We start from the raw sequence: 5,380 nt of genomic DNA, 5'->3' as shown, positions 1-5,380 counted from the left end.
AAACAGTTTATGAATTTTAATATTTCAGGTGCTTATGTATTTCTTTTAATAAATTTATTAAGAAGCAGAAGTAAATGAAGACATGAATATTAACAGATAAGCTAAATAATTTTCTCTGTGTATTTTTTTTTTTTTTTTTTTGAGACAAGAGTTTCGCTCTGTCACCCAGGCTGGAGTACAATAGTGTGATCTCAGCTCACTGCAATATCCGCCTCCCAGGTTCAAGTGACTCTTCTATCTCAGCCTCACAAGTAGCTGTGATTCCAGGCATGAGCCACCATGCCCAGCTAAGTTGGGCATTTTCATTTTTAGTAGAGACAGAGTTTCACCATGTTGGCCAAGCTGGTCTCAAACTGCTGACCTCAAGCGATCCACCCATCTCAGCCTCCCAAAGTGCTGGGATTACAGGTGTGTCCCACCACTCCTGGCTTTCTGTGTATTGTTTGTTTTTTTTTTTAGTATACAAAATATTTTTTATTTTTATGAATAATTGTCATTAATACAGCAGAAACCAATATGATTATAAAAGATACCAAAAAATCAGAAAAATGTTAGCATTCAATAGAAATTAAAATCCTGAGCTGGAGGCTCATCAGAGTCTGACACTTGGCACCATTCTGATGGAAGTGAAGAAACATGTTTGCCGGACTCCTTAAAACAATTCATGTAACACAGAAAGAGTTAAATTTCAAAGGAGCTAAATAAATAAAAAAGGCCATAGTTGCCAGGAGTTCAGAGGCAGAGAGAGGAATAAATAAGTAGAACACAGGATTATTAGAATGAAAAAAACCCCTAAATAATAAAGTGCACTGACACATTATATGACTTTTGTTGTTGACAGACATTTAAGCAGGGCTATCTAATCTCACAGTCTTGAAGGCAGGGAGGTGTGTAAATCATAGATTTTTAATTAGCAGGAAGCAAGCTGAGATTTTTCTTGGTGAAATAGTTTGTTTACTCTTGTAGATGTAAAAGGCTAGCTCAGTCTGTCAGAGCACAAGAGAATGCCAGAAGAGGTCAAGGGAATGGGGATGGATCGACATGAATCCATTCCAACTTGTGGAAAACAAATGACACAGCAGTCACCATCACAAAGAATAGTATTAGTAGGAATTGGAGACTTAAGGTCCAATTCAGTTCTCATTTGGATTCTATAGTATCTCTTACTAAAAATTTGGTTAAAAAAAAAAAAAACCGACAGGGAAATTCTTACTCCTTTAATTAACATTGTCCACAAGGAGAAGGGAAGAAATAAACAATAGCTAATATAGATGGGCCTAACTTTTTAAAAATCTGTGAGCTTGAATACATTTTAATATGTTGAATGTTGAGTCATACTTATAAACCAATGGTTAATATACTACGAAACTTTACAAACAAAATCTCATCTGTTGCAGAACTTCAAAACTAGTGGAATTAATTTCTTCTCCCTTTTATTTCTTCCACAGAAAGCCCTAAAACTGACTAATCACTGGCATGCCTGCATTCACAAATATATCCTCAAAACATGATGATTTTTATCAAAATGTATCTGCAAAACATGATGGTTTTTGAAAATGGAAGTAATTTCATATGAGGTCAAGGATGTCATACTCCCTTCAAACGTATTTTCAGTTCTTTCTGCTCCACGTCACATAAAAAAGAAATGAGGGTAGCTGGACTCACATAATTTCTTTCAGCCCAATAATGTCATTAAATTCCCAATGTTTTCACACCAGCAAAGATCTAGTATTTAAGTGATCCACTATAAAGCATCTCTATTTCTAAAAAAGATTCCTTTCATTTTTTACTTTTTCTTAGAGGCTCAACAAGCTGTCAAAAAGCCCTCTACTTAACGAAGACCAGCCACAGACTTCCTTCCTGTACCAGCTTTCCAAGAGGATAAGTGAGTCTTCACCCTGATATTTTTGCCCCGGGTTTTACGAGGCTTCTCTTCTTTATGTACCTTCATGTGCTGCCTCAGATGAGAGCTCTGACTGAAACATTTGCCACATTCACTGCACTGGTAGGGTTTCTCTCCTGTGTGGGTTCTCTGATGTTGAATAAGGTGGGAACTCTGGCTGAAACACCGGCCACACTCATCACACTGATAGGGTTTTTCTCCAGTATGAATTCTCTGGTGCTGAATGAGATTTGAGCTCTGTTTAAAGCTTTCTCCACACTCATCACATTTGTAGGGCTTTTCCCCAGTATGGATCCGTCGATGCTGAATGAGATCAGAACTCTGAAAAACAACTTTTCCCACAATCAGCACATTTATGGGATTTCTTTCCAGTATGGATCTTCTGGTGTTGAAAAAGAGTTGAACTCTGACTGAAACTCTTTTCACATTCAGTACACTTGTAGGGTTTGTCATCCAAGCTTCTTCTAAGTCTACTCAAGCTGGAGTCAAACCGAATAGTCACACCCCACTTCTGCCGCTTTGCGCTTGTTCTCATAGGCCTTTCCTTGGCTTGAGCTCCGGGAAATACCTGCTTTAGGCTTTGCTAACCTCATGGTGAATAACAAAATGTAGATGTATGAGAGTTTACAGGCTTCTTCTGAACTAATGTTTCATCTCCCAGAGGTGCACAGCTCAGAATTTTCGCGCGGGATCAGCCACCACCCTGGCTCACTAGGCACCTCCCGCGCCGCCGGAAGTGAGGGCCACGCCGCCCTGTGTATTGTTAACAAACAAATTGACAAAACAAATTGTCAAATCAAAGACCAAACAAAGTTTCTATGTAATATATCATAACAATGTTCAGAAAATAGTATCTCTTGATTATACATATTAAAATTTTAACATTAAAATAAGCATTTTTGCTGGCCTACAGTTTATATTCATTCAGAACTTAGAGTTATTACTATAAGTTAAAGTCATTTTGTTTATTTCAGTTCTTTCAAATAAAACCTTATATACAAAAATGTGAAATAGCTTATAGTATGATTGAACTCCCACGAGTTTTATTTATTTACTTATTTTACAATTGCTAGATTCCTAAACTAACTCTAGATGTTGCAGATGGGAGAAAAAGAAGCAGGATGGGGAAATGCAAAATACAAACTAATACAACTTATTTTTGGACAGTGGTTTTCCCCACTAGTGATAGGCTATGTAATTATTTGTTTCAGAGAATATGGAGTTAATTCCTATGTGGATGTGGGATTGGATGGAAACCTTTTATTTCTATTAACATAGAAGTCTAGATATCTTTTAAAATGTCATATACTATAAAACACTAAAAAATATGTAGTGTTATATGTGGTAAATATTCTTTGTAATTCATAGAAGAATACATAAAAGATAAGGGCAAAAGGAAGATTCTATGGGTTTATAAATAAACAGAACTTTAAAAACCAAAGTAGAAAAAGTAGTACAGATACCTGACCACCATGGGTGTATTTGCCAGTCTTCAAGTAACATAGCAGTTTTGGTGAGAGTCTTTTAGAAAACTCGCTTTTAGGGAGTTGAAACTAAAATACATACCTCCTTCTCTACTACCATTTCAAAAATGAGAAGATTGAATGCTCTAAGGATAAAATCTTTAGTGAAAGTGTAAAGGAGAAAAAAAAAATTCTGCCCAAATCACATAACAGTGCCATGAATACTTTATCAGCTTAGACTAAATATTATTTTCTAAAAGTTTACAAAGAAGTTTACATGAAAAGAGGTTTTGCCATTTAGCTGTCAACTGGGTGCCTGACAGAAACAAATCCAAATAGTTTCTGAAGAGATTCATTCTTCGATCCAGGGAGCCAAGAAATAAACAACAATAGTAGCCACAGAATTTGATACCCCAATATTGAGACAATGTATCCTCAGATATAGACTGTTTCTTAGTCCATTTTGTGCTGCTATAACAGAATCCCATAGACTGAGTAATTTATAGTGAACAGAGATTTATTGGCTCACAGTTCTGGAAGCTGGGAAGTACAATATCAAGGTGCTGGAATCTGGTTAGAGCCAGAATCTGGCGAGAATGCTATGTCATCACATAGTGAGATTCATCACATGGTGAAAAGGCAAAGAGAGAGAGCAAGCAGGGGCTAAATGTGCCATTTTATAATGACACCAATCCCACTCATGAGGCTGGTGCACTCATGAACAAATCATTTTTTAAAGATGTCATATATTAATATTGTTATAATAGCAATTAAATTTTAACATAAATTTGGGAAGACACAAACATTCAAACTTTAGTAGACTGAAAAATAAAATAAGTGAAGTGATTAAAGAATTAGCAGTTGGAATGAAACACATGGGAAATGAATATGATACTACAATACATAAAAGAAAAAAGATCAGGAAGAAAACTGAGAAATTTTAAATATAAAAACAGAAGTTAGCACAAAACAGAAGAGAGCTATTAAACCAAAAGAGAAAACTAAACAAATACTTAGAATTTAGCAAAGAGAGACAAAAATTTAATATAGAAAAGAATTACCTAAAAACACAAAGTATAGAATAAGAAGATCCAGAAATTAATTAATAATATTATGAGAAAGAAAACAGAATTCTAAGAAGGTTACGTTTGAGGAGGAATGTCTGAGACTTTTCCAGAATCAATGAAAGACATAAAGCCTCAGATTCGGAAAACCCCATGCAAGATGAAGAAAAAAAACTCACACATAGAAACAATATAGTGAAAGAGTAGAATATCCAAGAATGAAGTTGAAAGCAGACATGAGGAAAATATCTTATCTACAATGCAAAAATTTAAATGTAATATCAACAAAAATAGAATCTTGATGCGAAATTATTTCTCAAAGTGATAAGAGAAAGTATCACCATGCCATACCACAGAATTGATGTACAGCTGAGCTTTCTCTTCAGAATAATGATGAAATAAAATAATTGTAAGACAAATGAAACTTGAGATGATTGAACCAGGACAGAACTTTACAGAAGGAACCTCTAAAGGATAAACTTTGAGAATAAAATGTTTAACACAGAAGGAAGTAGCGAGGAGTGAAAATGAAAGTGACAGAGGAGAATGATAAACATATATAAATATGTAGAGGGAGATTGAGAAATATATATATAATACAATTCTGATCAAAATCTTAATGTAGACTTTTAGGAAACAAACTTACTCTAAAAGTTCTTGAAAACATAAAATGTCTGGAATATTCAGGACACTTATAAATCATAGTAATTAAGACAGTGACATAATGAAAGAAATAGACTAAAGAAGTAAAATGAAGCACCCACAAACTAACCTGTGCATACATGCGACTTTGAATAAACCAGAATTGGCAGTTCAAATTTTTGAAAAGTCAGAAAAAAAATCATTAACCATATGAAAATGATAAAACTGTATTTGTAACTCATATAAATACAGGAATATCCTTCTATAGCAATACTCTTCACAGTAGCAAAAATCTAGAGTAAACCCAA

General features: G+C 34.6%; 1 pseudogene; it reads right to left on the bottom strand.

Annotated features, from left to right (window-relative positions):
• Window positions 1-1,831: 1,831 nt before the first annotated feature.
• LOC105726771 (zinc finger protein 22-like) lies at window positions 1,832-2,496 on the bottom strand (annotated as a pseudogene).
• Between the last annotated feature and the right edge of the window lie 2,884 nt (window positions 2,497-5,380).

This window comes from Aotus nancymaae, unplaced genomic scaffold (genome assembly GCF_030222135.1).
Source record: "Aotus nancymaae isolate 86718 unplaced genomic scaffold, 86718_ANA_hifiasm-v0.15.2.pri h1tg000117l, whole genome shotgun sequence".
Lineage (NCBI taxonomy): Eukaryota > Metazoa > Chordata > Mammalia > Primates > Aotidae > Aotus > Aotus nancymaae.
Note: the sequence above shows the minus strand (reverse complement) of the source record. Positions and strands in the feature narration are given on the sequence as shown.